This window comes from Myotis yumanensis, unplaced genomic scaffold (assembly GCF_028538775.1).
Source record: "Myotis yumanensis isolate MYYU_CA2020_CCGP unplaced genomic scaffold, mMyoYum1.0.hap1 SCAF_4, whole genome shotgun sequence".
In the NCBI taxonomy this organism is placed as follows: Eukaryota; Metazoa; Chordata; class Mammalia; order Chiroptera; family Vespertilionidae; genus Myotis; species Myotis yumanensis.
In genome coordinates, this window is record NW_027223755.1 from 92,369,660 (window position 1) to 92,396,570 (window position 26,911).

At 50.3% G+C, this 26,911-nt stretch overlaps 1 protein-coding gene across 4 annotated transcripts in view; it reads right to left on the reverse strand.

Annotated features, from left to right (window-relative positions):
- The window catches only part of SNX29 (sorting nexin 29), a 445,003-nt gene that overhangs the window by 325,300 nt on the left and 92,792 nt on the right, over positions 1-26,911 (reverse strand). The window lies entirely within an intron of this gene.

Sequence of the window (26,911 nt, forward strand, 5' to 3'; positions counted from 1 at the left end):
CTGAACAATGACATATTCCCAGTTACAGCTGCCCATCAACAGCGGATCAGACAGCAGACCGAGTGACACTTGGGTCCATGCTGACATGGAAATCCTCAAGTTTACAAAGATATCTGGTTTTCTATAGTCAGCATACAGGCGACACTGTGGGGAGGAGTCGGGGGCGGGGAAGGAGTCCCAATACACAGTCCATAATCACTTACAGGAGCTCCTCTCCTGGATAGCTTCTACATAGGAAGTATTCACCCATAGGAAACCATGTCTTTATATTAAATAACCACCCAAGTTTCCTACCTACATCAAACAACTGTTGTCACTGCCCATCCACACATTCAAGACATCATTCACTGTGCCACTCAGATCTCAAGTCCAGGAGCTTCTCATTTCTCCTGGAGTTATTTGGGGTTCCCCCCACCACCACCCCGCCCCCCAAGAAGCCCTATAAACTGTTTCCCTCTTGGGATTGGCTACTAGGAAGCTCACAGAGAAAATTATGCATCTCGTGAGTGTACTTAGCCATGTGCCAAGCAGGATGTGCCCTAACCCTGCTCTGATCTTCTCCAGCCTGTGTGTCCACTTGTGTCAATTGCCTACCACTGGCCTCAATTTCTTTCTTATCTGTTTTAATATGCTGCTTCAAATCCTCTTTAGAAAAAAGGTATGGATTGTTGGTTACTACCTTTTAGCTAAAATCTGAACTCTTATACAAATAGTAGTATAGCTCTGTTCAAAGCCCCTACTGGCACTATCTCATTTAATGTTTTATATACACCTAAGAAATGCATGGCACTGAACCACAGAAGCCACAGAAATAGCAATGACCAACACTGACCCAATCCACACCATCATGCTGGTAGAACCCTTCCCTTCCACATTGTGCATTTCCAGCCTCCAGGACCACGACACTGTCTTTGCTTCAACATCAACATGACTGAGGACACAAATAAAACAATATTCTGATACTAGGAATCTTAGAGGGAGGGGGGACATCACAGGAATAAGGCTGTCAGACGACTGCCCCTTCTACCTTCCCCACGCGGCCTTCGGACACTGGTGGTAATGGTGGGAAAGGAAATGGTCCAAGACCTGGTATTCCCCCACCCAAAAAAAAACCGCACAGTTTCAATAGACTTTAACTTTATATGCATTCACTTTGCTGTAGAGCCAGGAGGCGACGTTTGGGTTGATGTCCTTATATTACGTAAATATTATATTTCTCCAAGTCAGCCACACTCACTGGCAGAGGCGCTGCCTAACTTGTAATTTTCTCTCATCCCCAGCACCGCACATCCCATTATCTGTTTAGTCTATCACTGTGATTTCCTTCCTCTTCATTACCTGAAACAGCATACACTGCAAGTGACAGCAGAGCAGGGCTGCTGCATGGCGGCCTCCCAGGCTGAAGTGCAAAGGACCACCCATCTCAAATTCCATTCCTGACTTGGCCTCAGTGAACCGAACAGCCAATCTGGTCAAGGCCACAGGATAATGTTAACTTTAACTGTAAGCAGTCGATAAGGGATAAAGAGCAGCATTTCAAATCCCTGTGGGAAAGATGGATTCCCCCATAAATTTTGCCAGGGCAAGAAACCATTTTGGGAGCAAGAAACAAGACTTAAATCTCTGCTTCTGCTATGTATCAAAATAAATTCAAACAGAATAATTTAAATATGTGAAAAGCAGCAATTAAAGCTCTAGGACTATGTGGACAAACACTGATGCCATCTTGGGGCAGCAGAGGCCTTTCTTACTACGAAGCAAAGAACAAGTCCATTAAGGAAATAACTTCTGCACATCAAGGGCCAATCTAACAAAAATAACATCAGGGCACCAAACAGGTTTTCTAATCAAATCCCAGACCTCCCACGTCTCACCTTGACACCCTGGGCAAATGGCCATCTCTTTGCTTCTCAGTTCCCTCAGCTGAAAATATGGTGCTAATATTGCCAATCACGTGGGACAGGGAGGGGTCGGCAGCAGTTTCCCGGAAGACAGCCACGTTTTCAGTTGTCTGTGGCTGCTCTCATGCCACAATGCAAAGCTGAGCTGTGGTAACAAAGAGCGAGGGGCCTGCACTGCCTAAAATATTTCCCATCTGGCCCTTTACAGGAAGCGTTTACCTACCTATCTTAGGGGAACATCCAGAAGCTCTTACCCCCCTGAGCCCCACACACACTGCTGTCCCTCTCCAGTTCAGGGGGTGGCTCTCTGTGGTGAGGCCCTGGGCCTGCCTGACATTCGGCCAATGGGCAGGGCCACTGGCTAGCTCCCAACAGGAGACTGTAGACCAGGCTTTAATAGACAGGGAAATGGCAGTTGAGTAGCTGCTGCCCCAGGCACTGTGGATCCCTCCACACCTCTCCCGAGACCCCTCAGCCCTGCCTCTGGTCCCTCTGGCTGCCCTGCTCAGCCTTCTTGCCTGGATCTTCCTCCTCCAGAGGCGCTGCACCTACACCCAGGGCTCACCCTGCGGACACCAGAGCTCCAGCCCATGTGCACCACAGCCCTCCACTGGCTCTGCCCCGCTGTCTCCTCCGCTCCTCCCGCTAGTCTCCCACCACATCAACCCCGCTCCCCCTCACTTGTGCCTTTTCACAGGCTGTTCCCAGCACCTAGAAGGCCTGGCTGCCTCCTCTACTTGGTGCCTCCTTCAAGTTTCAGGTCGGGATCACTTCTGAGACACCTTGGCCCACTGGCTGTGGCAGATACAGGAGCCAGCAGGCCTGTCCTGCCTTATTCATGCCCCTCCTCTGTCCCCAGTGACCTCTAATCCCCTCCTACCCCCTGCTACAGCGAGTGGGACCCAGAGAGGTTAGATGAGTCAAACTAAACCAACCATATAGAGCAGCGGTTCTCAACCTGTGGGTCGCGACCCCTTTGGGGGTCAAACGACCCTTTCACAGGGGTCGCCTAAGACCATCGGAAAACACATATATAATTACATACTGTTTTTGTGATTAATCACTATGCTTTAATTTTGTTCAATTTGTAACAATGAAATTGGGGGTCACCACAACATGAGGAACTGTATTAAAGGGTCGCGGCATTAGGAAGGTTGAGAACCACTGATATAGAGTCTTCTAGAAGTTTGGGATGGGCCAAGTCTATGCTAGAGATGGAGGAGGGTGGGGGCCGGTGCATCTCGCCCAAGAGCACAGTCCACATCACTCCACCAAAATCCACCTGCTGAAAGGCAGGCCGAGGACAGTTTGCCAGGGCTCTTCTATCACTAGATGCAGAGGCAGCAACAAATGAGGTGCAGGCACAGGGCAGAAGCCCACCAAAGACAGGAGTTGGTGAAACCTCTCAGGGGAGCCCACCTGGCAGAGAAAGCGCCTGGCTGGCGTCTTAAATGTCAAACATGGGCCTGACCCTGGGGCAACAGCACCAAGGCACCCAGACTCTGAAAAGCACCCCTGTCGATTAGGTAAACTGGCCTTTGGCTGACTTGGTTTCTTTTGGCACAAATATAGCCAAAACAGCTCTCTGAGGGCGACACCTGAGACCATGTGACCACAGGACTAGCAGGCGCAACGTAGGAACAGCCATCCTGGCTTCCACCAGACTCCCCCCAGGCGCCTGGGAGCCCGTCGAAACTCTGCCCTCGTGAGTGAGACCCGTGTCCTCACAGCAGAACAAGCCCAGGAGAGCTCACTGGACCCCACTCTGCCCAAGCTCCCACCCACCATGTACATACCTGTTCCTCTGCAGGCCTGGCGGCCGGAGCCCCACCCCCACACCTATGCGTTCCTTGAGAAGAAGGCAGAGTGCACAGGAGAGGAGTCGAGGCTGGGTGAACAAGTGAACTAACAAACGAGTGAATGACTGGCACCCACTGGGAAGATGTGCCCCTCGTAGGCAGGAACTGAGCATGAGATGGGCTGGGCAGAATGTCAGCTGCGCTTAATAGTAAGTCCAAGGCCGCACCAGAGAATGCTAACCACCGGGTTCACAGCTGTAATTTCCTGTCCCGGCGACAGGGAGTCAGACTCAAACGGAGCTTGTTTCGAGTCTGTGTCTGGGAATAGATACACATGGGAGGGGGGAGGGGGCAAAAAGCATTACCATGACCTAAAACTGGACAAGCCTGCCACACCATTCCCCTCCTCCTCGGCACCCACCATGTGAGTCAACCGTGAATCCCTGATTTCAAACGGGTCGGCAGACCAGGGACCAACCTCCAGCCCCCAGGGACCCAAACACAACACAGGCACTTGCGACAGATAACCTTTACCCATTCACGCAATGACCATGGGCATCAGAGGCTGCTATATTAAGTGCTATATTAAGTTGAGCCTTCCCACCTTTGGCCATTAAAGGCCCTGGGGGGGAGGGAGGGCAAATTATCTTTAGGTAAACTGATCTCAACTTCCTTTTCCAAATTAAATAGGAAGGAGGACTGGATGAGAATGAGGAGGAGATGCGTACATCTGGAAGTATGCAAGCACTCGCTCTCTCTCTCTCTCTCTCTCTCTCTGTTATATACATAGAACTGGGTAATAATTCTTTGGCTTTATATAGCATCGCTTTCCAAAGACCTCAAAAGAGCCTTTACAAACATTCCCCTGGGGCCCATCCTCAGTTACAGTTAAAGGGAGAGCTCAGGAGGGCACATGCACAGAAATAAAAGCATTCTTCTGTGGATATATACTTAACCTAGACCGTCATTTTTCAAACTTAACAGACTGCTTTTTTTTTTCTTTTTCTGTCTACCCAATCTCTTTCCTTTTATCTCCAAGAGAAAGGATAATCTATATTGAGCTCTAAGGGTAACTTTCAAAACCAATCTTGGGCCATTCTAGCTTTTTGTTGTTCCTCTCTCCTGCCTCCCCTCAACACCCTGTCCACCCAGGATTTCGACTTTGCAATGTGTTAGGATGCTGGGTGGCCAGAGCTCCCGGCTTCGGTTGTTTTCTATGTGCCCCACCAGGCAGAGGCACTTTGAATACACAGTCTCATTTAATTCTCACAAGATTCCTTGAGAAACAAGAATCACTGTGCTCATATGAACAGGGAAACAGAGGCCCAGGGGCAGGGAGTGACCCCCCACTTCCACCCCCCCCCCCCCCCCACACACACACAGCCAGGAGGCGGCAGGGGCAAGGACCCACCTGGTCAGGCTCCCTCAAAAGCCTGTCCCAACCTTCGCAGCACCAGGCCTAGCTGCCCCTCCAAAGGAGACCACACCAGCTCCCAGCATGGCCTCCAGCACTCTCCCAACCCTTCTCCGTCCTCTTGGGAAACCAGCAATCTGATTCAATCTGCTCCCCTGGCCCACCCCTCAGCTTTAAAACTACTGTTTCAACATGACCTGGAAAGGAGAAGAAAGGGTTTGAAAAACCCACGGGAAGGAACAGACTGAGAACTCTAAGAAAACCACAAGGGACAGAAGAAAACAACCTTGTAAAGTTCTAGATTTTTATCAACTTTTCCATATGTGTAATTTGGGTTCTCTTGTCTCTCACACACACGCCCGCACACACATACACAAACAGTGTTTATAGTGACTTGCAGTACACACCTTAAGGCAGGTGTCCCAAAAGCAAATTCAAACAGGGCCCCAGAAGTAATGACAGTGATGCACTGCAGTCCTCGGAGGGATGTGGGGCAGTGGGGAGAGGGGGGATGTGCCCTGCTGGGGGGATGTGCTCCGTCCACTGTCCCACACAGGGATGCAGCTAGGCTGCCCCCACCTCTCACTTGCCAAGACAAGCCAGAATCCATGTTTTCAGACAAACCAATTTTAAAAGGTATTAACTAAAGTTCTTACCAGGCAGGCACAACAGATCATGGTGCTGGGCCACCACTTCGAGACCCCAGTGCCCTAAAGTCTGAGTTCCTGACCACCCATCAGCTTGAAAATGTCAAGATAGTAGCACACACATGCACAGCCATTTTTAAAATCAGCTTTCTTCCCCACATCAGAGAACGTCAAAAGCACAGAGTTGGAAAGGGCCTGAAGGGCTGTAATGGAAACGGAGACCTCCAGGAGAGGGGAGAAGGGGGAGCTAGACACCCCAGAGCAGCTGCCCAGGAACCTCAAAGTGATTCACTCGGGGACTAAAAGGGTCCAAGCACCCTGCCCTGTCCCCCTCAGAAAGGCCTAGAAAAGACCTGGATGTGTGAAGTCATCAGGTTACTAGGAGTAACTCAGGCTGGGAGGGAATCTCTCAATTTCAGACAGTTCCACATATTTTATGTCTAAGAGTCTCTACATTTATTCTCTAAAGTTATTTAAATGAAAGGCATCAACACATCATTTAGCTTAAAGAGATATCTCCAGAAGAATAAAAACAGACACAGTTTCAGAGGCTGCTTCGGGGGAGAAAGCACTGACTTCTCTGACCAGTAAGAAAAGGGAGAGGGGTGGGCCCCACCGCTGCCTGGGGTTTCACTGCCCGGTGCTAGACTACAGAGAGTGACCTACGCTGAAAGAGGCAACTTTCCTGGCTTAGGGCCCTGGGCAAAAAGAAAGACTCTCTCCCCAATCTCCCTCCCCAGGGCCTGGACCTGGCACAGCCTGGACAGAGTAAGGCAGCACCACATGAGGAGAGAGCGATGGCCCAGACACCAGTAGGGCCATGGCTCTCCAGCCAGGCTGGGTGCACATTAAAACCACAAGCTAACTCAATGTCCAGGTGGGATCGGGCACCAGTGTTTTTGTGTAAAGCTGCTCAGCTGATTCAAGCAAGGTTGGGAAGCACAGTGGCAGGTGACCCCGAGCTGAAGATGGCTCAGCACAGCAGCAGCAAGCACTCAAAATCTCCTACTGTGGGCCAGGCCCTGCCTCAAAGCCTAATAACAGTATCTCTCATATGCTGTTATCAATCCTCCCATAACCCCAAGGTACATGCTGTCACTATTCCTGTTTTACAGATAACCAAATTACAGCTCAGAGAGGTTAAATATCTGCTCAGGGTCACACAGCAGGAAGCAAGGACAAAGGCTATGTTCTGAGATCACTCAGAGGAGGAGGCCTCTGTCCTTGGTCCTGATCTACCACAATGGCTTCTCTGGGGAAGTCTGCAGGTGTTTTCCCCATGGGAGAAGGATGACTCATTCGTGTACCCCAACATTCAGACAAGCTTTATCAGCTGCTCCAGTCTGGTCACAGACGTGCTCATGAGGAGTAGAAAATCCATGTCACAGCTAGAGCATTAGAGGGGACAAAGTGCCCCCAGAGGAGATTTGGGGTTTCAGTGTGACTGGGGAACACGCCAAAAGGGAAAAGCAGATGGGAGAGAAAAGAGAGAGGGCCTTGGGCTCTAGCTGCCCTGCTACATGCAACAATTTTTCACACACTGCCAACCTTGAAAGATAGGTCTGGGCTTGGCTGTATTAAAGAAACCAATGAGTTCCTTACTTCATAGAAGTGGTGGTGTCCCCCTCCCCCTTTGCAGGTGGAAAAACTGAGAAGTTTAAATGACTTTCCTAATAACAGCTGCCAGCAGGTATATGCCATGTCCAGACACTGGGTGAAGATCTGTGCATAAATTGTCTCATTAAGCCCTCCATGAAGGAGGTGCTGGAATCAAACCCATTTTATAGATAAGGAAGCAGACACCAAAACACAGGCCATTTAGCACTGAAACCCACAACCATAATACCCATATGATACTGTCTCCCTGACCCCATGGTGGGATCTGAGAAAGAGGCTGCCAGAGTTTCATGCCTGCTCTGCACATTACCCCAAAAATCACATGCTCAAGAGACAAAGCCTAAGCAGGTTCCGGGCAGAGTCAGCTTGGCCGCAGGTCAAGGACATGTTTTCACCCAGCTCTCCTTGTCACACCTCTACTAACTGACCCCTCAGGAGGGAGACCCAGAGACCACTGATCCTGGGGACCCAGTTCTGCCTAAATGCTACGGTGCCCCTGGATGCTGGAGGTCTGAGAGCGATAACACTCCCTTATTTCACTTAAGTGGGTTCCTGTCAGCTGCAACCAAATGAGGCGTCTCTCCTACACTGCGACTTGGGACCCACGCCAAGCTGGCACTGGAGTCAACGTGCCCAGCATGGTGGGGCTTACACAGGATGAGAAAATAACATTATACACAAAGATGTGTGATGTGAGGGCAAGTAACCAATAAGGACTCCAGGTCCTTGGCTGGCTCAGCTGCTAACTGGCAAGGTGCTTTAAGCATTTCACACCCACTTTGGGTCTCAGATGTTTAGTCTGTAAAACAGGAGGTTAGACAAGCTGATTGTCTAGGATCCTTCTAGCTCTGAGATGCTGTGACTCATCAGGAGTAGCAAATGAGCCTTTCTAGCTTCTGGCTCCTGCAAGCAAATGTGGCATATTAGGCGTCCCGTCATCTGCACCTATCCACTGGCTGGACACCAGCAGAAATGTGACCGTGACCTGCCTAAAGCCCCCGGTCTGCCATGGCCCCAAGGGCTGCGCCACCAACATCTGCTGCGATTGGCCTCACGCACAAAAGGGTAGCGGGGTTAACGGATGGCAAGGGAGATTAATTGCATGTGAAATACCCATAAATAATTAGGACATCAGCTGCACAGCTGCCTTCCACCCTCAGGCTGTGATATCATATGTATGGGCAATTCTCAAACAGACAGATCCACACACATAATCTGCAATTAATTGGAAGCACACAGCCACTGGGAGAACACAGGCAGATCTCACACCAGGCTGAGCGGCACCAACTCTACACTCTCCTGCGCTACACCTCCATGCTTTGAAATATGATACACAGAGCATGGGTTCTAGTCCCTGCTCTGCTATTTACCTCCTGTGCAGCCATGTGTATGCTGCTTGCCCTCTCTGGTTCTCAGTTTCCCACCTCTACAATGGGCATGATGGCACCTACCGTCTACCACCACCAAAATGATGGAGGTGATTCAAGGGGAGAGAGGGCATGAAGTGCTCATAGATGAAGGATGCAATGCTAATGCCTGGCTAAGCAATCACCTCTCCAGTCACCTATTCAGTCATGACCATCAGGGAAGAGATGCAGAATGATGCTCCTGAGTCTATAGTCAAGGCAAGTGAGGCCCAGAAAGGTGGAATGACAATCAAGAGACACCAGAAGACACATGGCCAGGAGACAATGGAAATCGCTTGGCTCTCCTGACACTGAGCCCACCACGCTGTTCCTGAGCATCAAGTTTTCCATCCCTGCCGCTAGTGCCACAAGGACCCCCTCCAAGTTCCCTGACTGTTGAGAACAGAGGCGACATCTAACCTCAAATGGAAAACAGGAGGGTTCCCTTCACCCAGCAGGAAATAGCCGAGTCATCAAACTGCCCCCCAGCACAGGTAATGGCAATTCCTCAGCTAAGAATAGGATATTCAGGCCCAACTGTGTGGTGTGTGAGAAGGGCCCCTTCCCAAGCTCCACCTCCCCCTCCCACCCTGTGGGAATATGATGACGGCATCTGTTAAAGAACTGAGACCTTGGGAGCCTGGCCAGCTCTTCGATCAAGAAACAGCTCAACAGCCCTAGCCGGTTTGGCTCAGCGGATGGAGCGTTGACTTGCAGACTGAAGGGTCCCGGGTTCGATTCCAGTCAGGGGCATGTGCCTTGGTTGCGGGCACGTTCCCAGTGGGGGGTGTGCAGGAGGCAGCCTAGCAATGATTCTCTCTCAGCATTGATGTTTCCCTCTCTCTCTCCCTCTCCCTTCCTCTCTGACATCAATAAAAATTTTTTTTTTTTTTAAAGAAACAGCTCAAGAGGGGACTCTTTCCCTTCCCCTCGTGGGAGTCTGTGCTTGTTTCTCAATAAATTTCCAGCTTTTACTATTAAAAAAGAAGAAGAAAGAAAGAAAGAAACAGCTAAACAGAAACTTTTCACAATATGAGCCCAGATTGCCTATAGCTTGGGTTTGGACCTCACACAGCTTGTCCTAGAGCAGCGGTCACCAACTGGTGGTCTACAGACTACTGGTGGTCCGTGAGGTCCGAAAGGTTGGCAACCACTGCTCCACAGCATGTCCTTCCCGCATGCCTTGCTTGCTTTGTTTCCTGTACTGAGAAAGCCTCTGTTTCAGAAAACTTCACACACACACACACACCCACACACACACACACCCCACCCCAGTGCACACATAGATCCTAATAAACCCCTGTCTTTAACAGCCACTCCTTCTGGGTTATTTCTTTGGAATTGGCAAGCAATACACTGAGGTTTTCTCGGACCTCAGCTCTTAGCATTACACCAGCCATATTGGAGGAAGAGTGTGTAATTAGAAACTGGACATTCAGTGCCCTTTCACATTCATGGATTTAACACTCCTACTTTATTTACCTTTAAAACACAGATCAGACACTCTCCCATAGGAAGCCTTCCTGGCTCTGCAGGATGAAGCCAATTCTTCCCCCTTAGGCAGCCAGAGGACCTCAGCTTTAGCTTTTACACCTTCCCAACTAACTGGAGAGTTCTGTGTGAGCAGGATTCAATCCATCACCTCTGAATTTCCCTCCGATGCCCAGCCTAACACAGTGCCTGACAGAACCTTACCAAAGGTGTGTGAACAGGACCAAGTAAGTACCTGATCATTTCAGCAGCCCAAGGACCAACAAACACTGAGCTGCCTCTTCACCAAGAACCTTCTGCTACCACCTTTGTTCTTAGTTCAAGATGCTTCACCAGGCAGGGGGGAGAGCTGCTGCTTTCTGAGTCCAGTTCCAACTCTGAGGTGCCACTGCCTTATGACTGGCACTTACTATGGACCAGCAGCAGAGGGCACCCTTCTCAGTCCCCCCACCTGGCCATCAGAGGCTCAGAACTCCAAGGGCGAGTTCTGAGACTCTCATGGGTGGTGAAGGGAAAGCTGACAAATCATCCCTAACTGGACTTAATCAGTACCTGAGTACAGATGGCTTTAGCAACCGAGTTGCCTCCTCACCAAGAACTTTCTGTTACCACCCCTATTCTGGTGCAAGAAGCTTCAAAAGGCAGCAAGGAACAATAAACTCCATGGAGTCCCAGTTTTCAGCAAAGTCACAGAGCTTGCAAACCTTGCGAAGCTCTTCAGGCCCTGCTGGCAGAGCCCTGGGAATGGTGACCACAGGGTGGGCATGGCTGTGGAAGCCCCAGGAGAAAGAATGCACGCTGGACACCTGCCATGCTGGGCACATCCCAGACCTTCGCCGGGAGTTCCCTCGCATCTCTTCCAGAGGAACCGAAGCAGGAAGCGTGGGCTCAGGAGAGTGAGTGGCCCCCACACTATTAAACCTGAACTCTCTCTCTTCGGTGATCTTGCTTTCCTCCAGCAGCCTCATGAAGACCTACCTCTCTGGGCTTTCCTATTGTCTAAAGCTCCTCTCTACGGCATTCCAGCATTATGGCCCTGCCAGCTGCCACCTGCACTGTTCATCCTGAGCAATCTCTGTCACACTACACTAAGCTGCCTATTGGGCGGCTATGCCAAAGCCATTCCCAACCACTCTCCTTTGCTACCTTCCACCCTACAGGCTGGGAAGCCAGAAACTCACTTTCCAGTTTTCCTTGCAGCTGGAGGGGCCATGTGACTCGGTTCTGCTCACTGAGATGTAAAGGGAAGTCTGCTACGTCAGTGGTTCTCAACCTTGGCTGCACATTAGAATCACCTGGGAATCTTTTTAAAATCCTGACTTCTGGGCCTCATCCTCTGGAAATTCTGTTTCTTTGTTACTAATGTTGTGGCCCCACCCCATAACAAAGAAACAGAATTTCCGGAGGATGAGACCCAGAAATCAGGATTTTAAAAAGATTCCCAGGTGATTCTAATGTGCAGCCAAGGTTGAGAACCACTGTGCTATGAGGTCTTCTGGGAAAGCTTTTATTTTCCTGATAAAGAGAAGAGAAAGCAGGTGCTCCCCCTCTCCCTTGCTTCCTGCCTGAAGTGGATATAGTATCCGATACAGCAGCAACCATCTTGCAAACATGAGGCAACAAGCATTAGGATGAATGCCAATAATTACAGAAGTTGGGTCAGAAAGAGCCTGAATCCTCAGTGGCACTGAGCTGCTAAACCATGCCAGCAACCAACTACCTCCAGACTCCCTGTTAGACAGAAATACAGGCATATCTCAGAGACACTGCAGGTTTGGTTCCAGACCACCTCAATAAACTAATAAAGTAATGCAATAAAGCTAGCTGTAATGCGTTTGCTGGAGGAAGGTCTTGCCTTCAATTTATAAAAAGAAAATCTGTGAGGAGCAGTGAACTGAGGTGTGCCTGCATAAATACTTTGTTGCTGTTAACTGGGTTTCTGATTACTTGCAGCTGAAAGCATTCCTCGCTGACTTACCACCTCCACCCATCTCAGGCCCACCTCTTTGCCTCTGAAGCCCTGAGACCACCCCCACACTGAACCCAAATCTCACTGAGAACCAAGTTACCTGTCCTCTCCAAGCTCTGGAGCCCCCACCTGTTACAACAGAGGTCAAACTACTGATAGCACACAGTGGCCCCGGGGACTAAATGAGATAAAGTGCTTGAAAGGGTGGGACAATCTCACGCACGGTTGTTCCTCAATATTCACTCATTTCCCTGGAAGGCAGCACAGCACAGACAAAAACTCCACCTTGCTGGTCAGGCGGGCTTAGGTTTTATACACCTGGCTCTGTCAATTACCAGCTCCTTACTTCAGGCAAATGATTTAACCTCTCTGAACCTGTTTCCTCACAGTAAAATGGAGAAATCAATATTCACCTCCTACGGCTGGGATTAAACAAGAAAGAATGGCTAGCACAGTGGTTCTCAACCTTGGCTGCACATTAGAATCACCTGGGAATCTTTTTAAAATCCTGATTTCTGGGCCTCATCCTCCGGAAATTCTGTTTCTTTGTTATGGGGTGGGGCCACAACATTAGTAACAAAGAAACAGATTTCCGGAGGACGAGGCCCAGAAGTCAGGATTTTAAAAAGATTCCCAGGTGATTCTAATGTGCAGCCAAGGTTGAGAACCACTGGACTAGCACCAGGCACCCCTAGGAACTGGAAGGTCAATCACTCCCTCCCTCCTATTCATGCTTCCACCCAGGAGAAAACCACCCCACATCAAATCCCCCAAGGAAAGCAAGAGGACACAGTCACCTCCCTGTGCAGCCAACTTCCTTTTGGCCCCCCTTCCCGACAGACATGAGGAAGGGAAAACACGGCCCGGAGTAAACAGGCTGAAATCCTGTTCCAGGCAGAAATGGTCCACCCTCACTCAGCGGGAGTCTCAAATGCAGTCCAAAAGAACAACCTCCCTCTCTCATGCTGCATCCCCGTTCCCAAAACTTACAAAGCCACGGAGAAAGGCTGTCCTGCTTTCACTGGTGCAGCCAGGCCCTCCCCAGGGCCCAGCAGGGAGGAGCGACAGGAACGGTGCTCCATCACCCATCTCCTCCAGCTGGAGGTGCCCAGCGAGGGGCTGACGGACATCCCCAGCCAGGCAGCAGGCCTCCCTTCTTCACAGGAACCTGCAGTTTGGGTGTTCCCTAAGTTGAGAGTCACAAAGCCTGGGCCACATTGAATGCTCACAGTGATTCCTCACAGCGAGACTCCAAACCGCCATGAAGCCCGTAGGATCAGGGTACGAGACAGAGGCCAAGTGAGCACTGAGGCCACTGACCTGAAACCTGTGGGCCTCCCTGCATAAAAACTCGCGAGACTTTTAAAACTCAGGAACCAGGTGTTGCGAATGATCACCAGGCACGAGGACGATGCTCACTGATGCCACCTGCACAGCACCCCTCAAGGAGGAGGAAGTGCCATCCCAGCACACACGCCCAGCACGTGCCACACAGAGAACTGAGCTCTGGCCAGCGCTCAAATCCAGGCTCCTTCCTCACAACCAGCCACAAGTCCATTCGGCCCCAGGCCGGTCCTAAAACCCAGGGAGGAGGGAGGAGAAACTATTTGCTCCTGGACCCGCACACTTGCCTCCACCTCCCAGCCCCGCCCTCCTTCCCTAGCAAGTTCACAGCCACCTCTCCAGGAAGGCAGCTCCAGCATCTCTCAACCCTTCATGCCCTGGGCAGTTCACAATGTCATTCACCAACTATTCCGAGCATCTGCTCGTGCCACGAATGGCACTAGCCCGTGGGGACTCAGAGTCCCTCTCACTCGGCTGCAGACCAGCAGGTGTGGCTCAGTTGGTTGGAGCATTGTCCCGTACACCACAAGGTCTCGGATTCGATTCCCAGTTGGAGCACATGTGGGAGGCAACCGATCGATGTTTCTTTCTCTCTCTTCCTTGCTCTCTAAAAATCAATAAATTTTTTAAAAAAGAAAACTGTCACAAACTGAGAGATGCTAGGAAGGGAAGAGTGAGAAAGACCAAATTATGTGTGGAGGGCATGGTCGCACAGGCAGAGGAAACAAAGGTGAAAATTGTAAAATGACAAAGTAGTAGGCAGAGGGCATGGGAGGAGGGCGAGCGTTCCAGGCAGGAGGAGGAATGGATTCAAGTGCCCGAGGGGAGGAAGGACATGGCAAGTCTAAGGAGGTGCCTGAGGGCCATGTGGCTGGAGCGAGACAGGCAAAGGGGAGACAAAAGGCAGGCAGGGAGGTGACAGGCCCCAGATTCTGGCCCAAGTACAGAAACTGGCCCCTGCCGGGTTCGGAGGAGGAAAGTGAGCCAGGGAGAGAGGAGGTGGACGTGCACCTGTGCCCTGCTCCCCAGATGGACCGCCGTCTCACTGTGAGCGAGTGCGGTGCGTCCCTTCACTGTCTGTCTTTCTAGGAATCCTCGTGCAGGTCCCATTTTATTAAAGCCTGGGGCCCCCAAGGAAAAATACCGTTTCCTATTAATCACCAGGTTTGCTTCCATAGCCGGCAGCATGTCTTCAGGAGCCTGAGCCTGCAGACCTCAGACAGGAAGTTGCTGTGTAACTGAGTCACAGTACAGAGGCTATATTAGGCACCAGTGCCTCGTTCAAAGTGATCAACGTCGGGCCGTGTGCTTTTTTTTTAAAGTCTGGTCCTTAGTCTTGCTGGGGAGCCTGGCAATTGAGGAGTGAAGCCCAGCCTCCCTCTCACACCTGGCCCCCCCATCCCCCCAGCCCCAGAATGCTCCCCTGTGCTGTCCTCATCGCTGGGCTGGGGTCGGCCAGGAAGTAGCCCTGAAAGCCTGTTTGTGCTCCTCATACTCTCCCGGCTGAGGCGTCCGTGTAAAACCCACTCATCTAGAAAGAAGATGAAAGTTGGTGCCAAGTCCCACGTTGAGAAAATTAGTCTTTACTCAGAATAATACACAGTCACCATTGTGGGCAGCAGAGATATTATCCAGGGGAGGACTGCCTACAGGATCCCGTGAGGACAGGGACTGGCTGAGCAGAAGTAAACAGATTCCCACCTCCATCCTGCCTCAGGAACCTCTGCGGGGAAAATGTCCCCAAGCAGGGACATGGGAAGAACCATCGAAACCTGTTGCAGTTGAGACAGGCAGGCTCATGCTGATGCCAACTCCAGCTCACGGATGTCTCCTAGCCCCTGCGCCTCCGCATTCACTCTGCCCTGTGAGGAAGCAGCGATGAGATCACTTCCACTTCAGAGAGGAGGAAACTGGAAGCGAATGGGCCTGTAAGTACATCCACATCCTCCTCACAGGAACCTAGAGTCTGGTGCTCGGCTTCTCAGCTGGAGAACTGACAGTTCCCTGCCTGCGGGGTCCCCTCTGTGCTGTGTTGGCAGCAGCTCTGTGGTGCATGCGTGTACAGTGAGGACCAATGTGGCAGCTGGGCATGGCAGACCAAGCAGAGGCTTTGGAATGGAGCCTCGTTCAAATCCTCACTCCACCAACCACCAGCTGGATCACTCTGAGTAACACACTGAGCCCTCCTGAACTCCAGCGGTGGCATCTGGGCTCAGGATATGACCAGCCAACTCACAAGGCCCAGGGGAGCTAACTGAGTCACAGGCTACAAAACCATGTGCTCCTGCCAGCACAGGGGCACAGTAGACACCATAGGTCCCCAGCAAGCCCGGATGCCTCTTGCCCCTAAAAGACAAGACAACACCCCGTTTCCAAGACCCAAAGGGTTAAGGGTGGAGCCAGGTCCGGCGTCCAGGTGCTTTGAGTGCACCAGCTGCCTTGGTCTCCATGGTCCCCCCCAGCCCAGCGGTCCTTTCTCATGGAAGTCACTAGCCAAGTCTCACCACGGCCTGGCCTGGCACTTCCCTGAAGGAGGGGCATCAGGACTGCCGGCCAAGAGTAAGGTGGCAGTTTCCCCAGGCTCACTGGAGCCCATTTCCATCAGTGCTTCTCAACGAGTGTCAGGCAAAGTCAGCACAGGTCAACTTCCTCGGCCACCGAGATGGCTTCTCGTACCCAAGGGCTGTCCAGGAAGATGCTGGCCGCCAATGCCAAGCCTGTCGCCATCCCAGCTAGAGTGGCATAATGATCCTCTTTAGGACAGCAAACAGCAACTGACCTATCAACAGGAAAATCTCTATGGTTCAACATTGACCTCTCCCTAATCCTGAGCTTTTCTAGCAACTCCTAATACATTTCCACATTTCATTTGGGGGCTGTCAATCAGTCCTTGATCTTAAAAACAATGCTCATGGCCGAAGTCACTTCATAGCTTGCTCAGTACCTAATTCTACACTGAAAACAAGCTCTTTAATCTCTTGGGACACAGTTTCTTCATTTGCAAGATGGACAAAAGAACACCTCTTGCAGAGTCACGGGAAGATGAGTAGGATAGCGATCAAGGTCAAGAAGAGACCTGGCATGCAGTGGGCAGTCAATATAGTGACACCTACTAATTGCCTCGATTCTGCTCTGTTCACTTGACCAACAACTACTGATTGCTCACAAGGTGCCAGGCACACAGATGGATGAGAGGAGAAGACACAATCTGTGACCCTGCCCTGCTCTCAAAGAGCTTGCAGATTGGCAGGGATGCTGACAGGCAAACAACATAAGTCTGGAGCGGCTGAACGGAGATAAACGAAGAGAGATGTTACCAAATGTCTATGGGGTGGCAGGGTCAAGAAATGCTTCCTTTGAGGAAAATGCTTGTGCAAAGACTTGACGAGGGGGTACCTGGCTCCCCCAAATTGAGTAATGCTTCCGTAACAGAAAACTGCTTATGTTAGAAACTGCACATAGCTGCCGAGGGTATGGGCTGGACGCTGGCCCGGTGAGACAAGGAGTGACCGGTAATGGCCTTTTAAAGCGGGCAACTACTATTTGGCTACTGCTGAATGCTGTACAAAAGGCTTAGATGTTCTGATTTTTCCAGAGGCCAAATAGTTTGGTTTGTTGTTCAGTGGTTTTTGTATGTTTGTTTTTTTAACAAGAATATCGAATGGTTAAATGTTGGCAACTAATTAAAAAAATGTTTTCACCACTGTGCAGCCCAAACGAAACCCTCTGTGGACCACCAGTTTGAAACCTATGAGCATAAGCAGATGCAGAGAGTGAAGGAACCACACAGTAAACACACAAGAACTGCCAGCTGTTTACATTTTGGTTCAGGATCAAGGAATGGCAGGAGATAAAGTGACACATGGGTGGGGCTGTTCATGGAATGCCCTGGACTTGACCCCAGAGGGGATGGGCAGCCTCTGAAGGTAAATGTCACCTACGGTGGTGGCTACAGGAATCTATATAAATGATAAAATGTCTAACTCCTGCACACACATGCATGTAAAAATGGTGAAATCAGATAAGGTCTCAGCAGTGGCCGTTCCTGGTTTTGACCATGCCCATGGTTCTGTAACATGTCATCAGTGGGTGAAGCTGGGGGAAGGTACATGGAAATTCTCTACTACTTTTTACTAATTCTTGTGAAGCTTAAATTCTTTCAAAACAAAAAGTTTAAAAGTATATATAGGGGAAAAAAATAGGAGCCACAATCAGACTGAGAGCTGTCTTCACCTGGAGTGGGCCCCGGCCGCCCTACGGACCTGTGTTCCTCTTCCTCCACAGCTCGCCACATGACTACTCAGAAAAAAACCATTTCCCACCTGCTCTTGTGGCTAGATATGGCCATGTGATTATATGCAGTGACAGCGAGGTGAGCGGGAAGTGACATGGAAGCTGGGGTTGAGCCTGTAAAAGAAGGAGCTGTGAGTGTGATGGGTGCATGGACAAGGGCAACATCTGAGAAATGACAGAGCAACCAGATAAAAGGGGACCGAGTTCCAACCTATCATATGGAAAGAAATAAAATTCTATCTCATTTAAACCAGTGTTACTCCAGGTCTTTGTTACAATAGCCAGAGTAACCTCCTGCCTAATACCTTACCACATGCCACCAACGCACACGCAAGGTGACTCTTCAGGCCCCTCCCTCAGCCCACACAAGCCGGGGATGAGCCAATGAAATTTAGAGAAGAGAGGCCCTGGGAAAGCATCTCGCCCTAAGCTGTGCCAGCCATGCTGCAGTGTGTCCCTCCTGGACGGGATACAGATGGAGATGCAGGCTCGGTCCCTCTAGAGGTGCCCTCTTAGTGAAGATGGATGACGGAGGGCCTCTTCAGGAAAGCAATCACTCTGCATCTCCTCCCCCTCACACCACACAGCACGCTGCCGCTGAGCTCTCTGTGAAATACAGTTGGGGTCCCTCAGTCCCAACGTCTCAGCTCAATCACCTGAACTTAATATCTGCACAGAGAACTGTGCGAACTCTCCTCCCCAGAGGACTCTCCGCACTGCAGGGATGGGGCACAGAGACACAGGACCGTACTGCTCAACCTGAGGGCTTCCAGAAGGAGAGGGGGAAGGGACAGGAGTCCCCAGAAACACAGGCTGCACTGTTCACCATTTCCTGAGTTTTCCATTGCTAACATATTACCTGAAAAAAGACGTCCGCTGCTGAGTCATCAGTGCTACCAGAAGAGAACTAATTTAGCCCAAAGGGTCAAACTTCATGAAAGATACGTTGGTAGATTTTCCTTTCCAAATGCTCCTTTCAAATTGGATTCCCAGTACAGTCCGGCCTCATATTTCAGTTAACCTAACTGGTCATCCTGTTGACTCAGGCTCTGAGGATTGAGCATGCAACCAGCAGACATCCCCAGCAGACACTCAAGGCAGGGGAGGGCAAGCCTTCGGCATTCTCTCCAGCCCCTCCTCCTCAGTGTAATTTGTCTTTTGGACTTATCTCTGGAAGACAAAGAATGCTCTGAATACAATATACAGCAATAAAAACAAGGATCAACAACTATTTGCAACAAAGTTTTGCACAGAAAAATGCAGCAGATTTCCAGTATTCCAGGTGATAGGTGCGTCCACTATTTCATGGGCTATAAAGAACCTTTCACTACAGTGTGTGAAAACAACGGCCCCAACCCAAAGCCAGTCCCGGAGCAGTTCTGGATGCAGCCAGGCGCCAGGCAGCGTAGGGGTAGGAACTCTCTAAGGGCACCGCCTCAGAGGACTCCAGCAAGGGGGTCTGTGTCTGGTTTCCCGGGAGAAGGTTCTCTGGAGCCTGGAGCCCACAAGCACCAACCACACCTTCACTCCCAAACAAGGCACGTAGCTGTTGGATGGCCTGTGGCCAAGTAGCAGCCATAGTTTCAAGGAAACGAATTCTGATTTTTTGAAACATAAATAAATCTATGTTTTATTTGATTTATTATAGGGAATGAGAGGCTGAGATGTGAGTTTCCAATTCCAGGAAACTGAGGTGAGTAGAGGTCCTTTTTTTCAACTATAGTTCACCCTTTTATCAGTGAATTTTAGAAGGCCCTAATCACACGGTTAGGCCTCTAGGAATGAATGAATAAATTAATGATTTGTTCATTACCGGTGACCCAAGAGCACCATGGAGAGATGATAAATGGAAACAAGGACACATTAAGAAGACACTTTCCTTTATCATTATTATCAAGGGACAGCTGTGACTAACTAAAGTTGCCAATATAAAATGATTAAAATTAATTAGGGGTCAATAAATCATGATTACGAAAGGGAGGAACACAGGGAGAGGGCAATTAAAGGTTCTGAAAGGCAAAGTGGGGCAAACTGCCGTAGGATGGCTGGATGTCGATGAGAAAAAACAGTCTTGAGAAAGGAGAACAAAATCGGTTGTTTCCTTCAGCCCAGTGGAGTGGCCACAACCCCTCCCCATTCTAGCAAGAAGGTAATGAATAATTTCTAAAAAGTGCTGCTTCAAGAGATGGTGGTTAAAGAAAAGTTCTGAGCTGCAAACGTAACAGCTCAGAGACTTGGAGGCACACTCCTAGTGCCAGGAGGAGCAGGACTGGAAGTGGGAGGTGGGCAGGGCCAGGTCTTTTAACCAAGGGCCTGCACTGTATTGATCATTTACATTTCAAAAATGCCGCATGTATCCCCTTAAGCAGAGTGTCCCAGACCCTCCTCCAAGCGGCGGGATCTGCTGCCTGGACCGGACAGTCATCTCCCAGCTGTTCTCCCTTGCTCCCCAGTCCACCCACGCTCCACCCAGTGGCAAGAATGGCCCTTTTAAGATGTAAGTCGGACTGTGTCACTCCTCTCCTCAGAAGTCCCCAATGGTTTCCCATCTCACTCAGAGTAAAAGCTAAAGTGAACCCTACCCCTGACTTCTCTGCCTTCATCTCTACTACCCCTGGCTCATTCTGTGTAAGCCAAGCCCAGCACTCCCCACCCAAGGCCATTTGCACTGGGGGTCCCCTCTGCTGGGAACACTCTTCCTCCAATACCCCATGGCTCCCCCAAAGTCCCCTGGTCAAAGGGGCTTCACAGACAGCAGGACGTTAGCCTCTGACCACTCCCTACCAATGCTCTGGCTGCCCTTCATTTTGCTCCAGAGGACAGAGCATCGCCTCACAGATTTATTTATGTTTGTGGCCTGTGCTCTCCCACAGGCGTGTAAACTCTATGTTTCCTGCTCTACCCCTAAAACAGCAGTTCTCACCTGAGGGGGGTTTTGCAGCCCATGGAACATCTGTCAAAGTTGGGGACATTTTTCGTTGTCAGAACTGAGGTGGCAGTGATACCGGCATTGAGGGGGGGGAGTGGCCAGGGATGCTGGTAAACACCCCTCAAGGCACAGAACCACCCCCAACAGAAAATGATCCAACCCAAAGGTCAACAGTGACAAGGCTGAGACCCCCTGCCCGAGAGCCCATCGCAGTGCCTGGTACACAGCAGGTTCTCAGAATTTGCTGAATGAATGGCTGAATGAATCATGAGTAGCCAGAAACAGTAGTACCCAAGGCTTAGGAACCCAGGACGAGGTCCCAGGCACTCCCGTCAGGTACAGCCAGTGTGATGTTGGGCAAGCCCCTTAATCGCCATCAATTAGATGGGGCTGATAAGAGACCTACCTCGTGTATGATGTGAGATTGGATGAGGGAGTTAGTGCAATGTGCTCACAACAGGGCTGGCACGCAGAGCACCTCCAGTTCCTGGTGCCTGTGGCCACTGCTCAGAACCCACTCCGGAGACAGATCTGTGACTAGGGGCTCAAGCAAAGCCCACGTCAGAACCTTCAGGTGCGAGGGTATTAAGACACCAGGCAAAAGGGGGAGAGGGGTAAGGGGAGAAGGGAGATGCGAAGGACAGATGGGCCAGCATCCCAGAGGCACAGGCACATCTGGACGCTCTGCTTTCTCTCCCAGAGAAACCCAGAAGCAAGAACACAGCCACCTCAGATGGGCTGCATCTGCTCCTGTTCCCTGGGGCCTCCTTGTTTCCACTGCACTCAGAATTCTTGGCTCAATGAGTCAGAAAACTTGGCTGGAGAGTGTGTATATGTGGGGAGGGGAACGGATTAAACCCCACCCAGGTCATGGCATTCTCCTCCCCCACCCCCCCCCCCACCCCCGACAAACACCCAGCATGCATGCACCTGCACACAGCAGGCACTAAATGCAGGGCCACTAAATACTGAGCTGCAAGGCCGCACGTGGCACCAACTCGCTGGCCCTTCCTTAACCACACCCAAGTCCGCTACTAGCTATGCACCCACTCAACGGATGTGCCTCTGGTCTCCTTGCTTCAGGGAGAAGAGGAGATGGGGGTTTCAAGAAAGATCTGGAAGGGTGGCACGATAAAGTAAGACCCAGCTATCAATGTGAAGACCACAGATTTAACCTTAGCAGGTCGCCTAGCAAGTTCAGGAATCATTCTTGACATCCTTTGTTTTATCAAATGCTCCCAGCAAATCTGTGAAGGAGAGTTTACTGATCCATTTTGCTAAAGAGAAAACAGAATCCAGGAAAGTCACCCACCTGTGATCATGTATCTAAAACAGCCTGAAATCTAAATCTCCCTTCCCAAGTGGGGTGCTCGGTGTTAGAGGAGAATGGCCAAGTCTCTGACTTTCCATTTCCACGTGGAACAGATGCCCTCCAATTCCCTACCCCCATGTCTCTGCTCCTCACTGGCTGGTCCCAGCAGGGAGGGGTAACTTGTCCCACTCCGGAGCCTGAGGAACGGGGCATGCTCAGCTCAGCCCCTGTGGGCTCTCTCTCAGGGCTCACCCACTGCTCACCGACCCCTGGGGTAGGCTCAGTAGCTGCCCTGTGGGGGTCTCCACCTGACTAGTGAATTCATGAATGGCTGTTGTTGCAAGCCCACCTGCCCACAGGTTTGAGGCTCTGTTTTCCAGTCACTTTATTGATAACAAAGCTGCCAGTTTAATCTGCACCTTTCTGTCTGGAAGAGGTAACATCTAAAGGGATGGGTAACTCTACCCAGGCCAAAAAGGAGGAGAGGGACGGGTGTTCCAGGCAGACGGACTGGCAGGGACAGCAGCACGAGCACACGAAGCCTGACAGTGTGTGGAGAGACCCAGATAGCTCAGTGCTGCTGCAATGCAGTGACAGCCCATCAACGGGCGAGGGGCAGTCAGATGCAAGGGCCGCGCTCTGTCAGACCCTATTCTGGCAGCTGTGCTCTTCCAGATGTTGAACTCCAAAGGTCAGAGTCACAGGGGGAGGGAGGGAAGAGCTGGGTGGCTGTGTCCCATTAGTATCTCTTGAGTTTTTCCATGTAAATGTATTCATATACAAAACAACAATTTTATAATAATTTTTAAAGTTAATATTTAAGATGCAGGGGAGGAGGAAGAGGAGTTGAAGAAGGGAACGGAAGTGAGAGGAAGAAGAGAAAGAGGAAGAGCTGCACTAGAACCGACGACACATAAGCACCCGCTCCATTTACTGATCTGCACCAAGTGTGCGCTCGCTATTCACCTTCTTTTAGAAGTGAGAAAATGGGGTGTCCAGAGAGGGGGACTAGTGCACCAGGAAGAAAGCAGGGCATGACATGAGCCATGTGTCAGGCTGCAGGAACGGGGTGTTCTCTCGGCCTCACTGCTGCCCTCCTTAATAACACAGCACAGGGTGACCAACCCAGTTCCATCGGATGCTCTGCCCAGCCAGGCTTTCTCCCCCGCACCCCAGAATTCAAACTGCCCCCATGCAACTCAAACAGAGCTGCCCAGCTCTTCTGCTGGGACATTTCGCACAAAGCTGGCATTTCAAACAAGTCTGGGAGGTGCCTTGTCCCCTGAGCAAGAAGCCTGTTTGGTCAGCTCTGAATTTATGAAACTATTACCTATGAAACTGCCAGGCCAGGGCGGGTCGGGGTGGGAATGACACAGAGGTTGACTGCTAGAAAACTCAAGACCAAAAGTGACCAAAAGTCAACCCTAGCTTGGGCGTTAATAAGCACCCTCCCCTGAACATTTGTAAGCAAATTAGGAATCTGAGTTGTTAACGGGGGTCAGCAGAAATGTAACAGGCCTAGAGTAGAAGGATGAAATTCCAAAAAGAAGGGGGAAAATCATGTTAGACAAAAAAATCCCGAAAGCACAGATATGACACCGAGAGCTAGGGAGCTCATGCGACCCCACGACCAGTCCAGGGAAAGCTCTGGGCAGAGATGCCAGCGTAAAGCAGGAAGTCGCCCGAGAGAATTACTCATGGAAATGCCCGGGCAGGCTCAACACTGCCTTCCTGGGCTGAGCCCGCTCTCCCAGCTCTGCCCTGTCCCTTCACCACTGAGGAGCAGCCCCTCCCTTACGGGACTGACAGGAAGAGCAGTGACCGTGGCAGGAGGACAGAGGACAGTGGCAGCATCACCATCACTTCTCCAGGGGCTCCTTGATGGGAGGAGAAGAGTCCCCCGCCCCCACCAGCTGGGTGTCTTCAGGGGGAGCCCCGAGTTTTCCTTTGCCATGGGGCCTTTGCACACAGCTGCCCCTCTCCTAGGAGTGTCCTCCCTCCTTATCAAGCACACCCCTCTCTGTGAAGGCTCCTTAAATCCCCTGCACCCACCCCTTAGCTCTCCCCTCTTCCCACACCTCTCTGCACAGCCCCCTTCCTCTTACATTCACCCCTTCCCCCCTCCCCAATCCAGGCACGGGCAGTTAGCCCCAGCACCAGGTTAGGGGGGTCCCTGTAGATCCAGGTAAGGAGTGAAGCTGTTCTATGTGATCTGAAACTCTAATTAGGATTTCCGCGTCAGGGAAGTCATGAAAGGTGAGGATGGGGAGACCCCTGCAGAGGTCACTCTGTCACGGGCAGCAAAGAATGCCTCACTCCGAGTTACCCAGGTGCCTTCCTTTTGCCATCCCACCATCCTTTGTTTCTGTACTTTATCACCAAATGTTATTTCCACTGGACTTAAACTCCTGTGGGCAGGGTTTGCATAGTAAGAGCTCGCATCTACTGAGTACTGAGTGCAATAGCATAAGCACTTTATACAGCTGAGGCAAAAGAAGGTTTACAGTTGTTCGTATGTAAAATAAGACAAGAATTAATAAATAATAATGCAAGAATAATCTGTGCTTCACCTGCTCACAACTGTCAACCTACTTTTGTCCTACCCTGTGCGTATGGATGACCTCATTTAATCCTAACAACCTTTAATGCTGGCTCTTATAACTGCATTTTAATGATGGGGAAACTGAGGCACAGAACTTCTAAGTGGCAGAGCTGGACTTCCTTCACCTAAAACAGTACCAGGCATGTGGCAGATGCTCAGTAAACGTTTTGGGACTGAATAAACAAAGCAGTAAAGAAGTGAGACTCATCTAAATTCCATCTGGAACATTCCAACTACCAAGTCAGTCACTGAAGGTCTAGTAGATAAAGCCCAGTGAGAAGATTCCCCTTTAAAAACCTTGCCCAACCTGAGGATTTGTGTTGGCTGCATCACCTCAATTCACTCCTTTCTGTTAAAGGACAGGGGGCTCATGGCCACCAGTGTAACATCCTTAGTCAGGCTACTGAACCATGCCAGCTCCCTCCCCATCTCCCTCCATCATTATCACAGCACTCTTCAAGTTGCCCAATGTTTGGAATTGCGTTGCCAGGCGACGAGCCAGACCTCCTCACTAGTACTGAGAATCCCTTCCAATAATAGCCGGAAATAAAAAGGACCTGCTCAACAAGACCTATTGACAACTGAGAATGTTTTTTTTTTTCTGGCCCTCTCTGCTCTAGCTCAAGATCAAAAGTGAAGCAAAAATCAAAAGAAAATAATTGGGTTGATTATCTGGGCTTACCACTCTCCACCACCCATCACTCTCTATCCACCTCCTACCCCCATAACAAGGGAAAAAGCAATGATTAGATTTCGAATGCTGAGTAAATATCCATGGACAATCAATTATAGCTCATGAGAAGCAATGACAAAGGAGAAATATTTTCTAATTAGCTGTATGTTCCTTTTGAAAGAAGGACCAGACACTTGTATCTCCCCTTCAAAGCCACTGGCAATGTACGACTATGGTTATGCTAATTGAGAATAAAATGTTCTGTGCAAGCTTGATGTTTTTCACCTGGAAAAGACCATTGCTCCTGCCACCACCATTACCCCACCTCACTGTTAAAATAGGGCAGCAGCACTGGACATCAAAAATTGAGATAACAAAATCCCACAGCTGCAGAAGCAAAGCAGAGAAAGGGCCAGAGCGCCCCCTGGTGGTCCCAATGCTGTTCTTTCTGCAATCGGTAGAAACACGTTCTGAGCCACTTGCCTACAACTTCCAGCTCCCGAATAACCATTGAGTCAAACAAAGAAATTAATTCAAGAACAGAAACTCATTTTTAGAGAGGAAGTGAAGGTATGTGAGGCTTACACGAATACCAATAAATATCAACTGAAGGAATTTTTAATAAGTTCCAGAAAAATAGCACCAAATGAGCTCACAGGATGAATATGAATGCTTCTGCCGCAGTCAGGTGGAGATCACTTATTCCTATACATTCTACACATGTTCATCCTTAAGCACCTACAGCCCCCCTAAATCACCTTCACTGCAGGGGTGATGGAACTACACAGCTCCCAGATACACACAAGGATAAACGTTTCCTGGGATCTATCATTTCATTTAGGTTTGTTTTTCTCCTAAGTTTCATTCCCTGGGCCATGCAAGAGACAGGTGGTTTAGAAACAAGTCTGAAACTAAATACATACAGTTCCTGGAAAACAGCCCCACTGCCTCCCCTCCTATTCAGGGCTTCTCACCCTCAGCGCTGACACTTGGGGCTGGTTTGCTGTGGGGCGGTCCTGTGTGCGGTAGGAAGGTTAGCAGCATCCCCAGGATCAGCCACTAGATGCCAGTAGCACCCCCACCCCAGATGCAACAACGAAAAATGTCTCCAGACAAGGCTAAATAGCCTCTGGGTGTTGAAATCAACCCCCCGTTGAGAAGCCAGACCTCTTCACTCCTTTGTTTTTCTCCTAAGAAACACATGTCACCTTCAGGTTGTAATCCTCCATGGCCAAACAGCCCTTACATTGTCACTGCCAGTGGCAAACTTCCTATCTGATCATTCTCCCACTCGAGGGCACAGAAAGAGAGCGGATATGAACCCCCTCTTAACTGGAGGAGAGTGAGGAGTAGAGGCCACACAAAGGGAACTTGCAGGGCCTCTGCAGTAGGGATGGGGTCCGTGAAACAGGAAATCAGGTCTATCCACGTGCAGTTCAACAAGAAGGCCCGGATATTGTGTTCAGCAATGTCTCCTTCGAGGCTGTTAATAATAATTGCACCTACTCATTTTA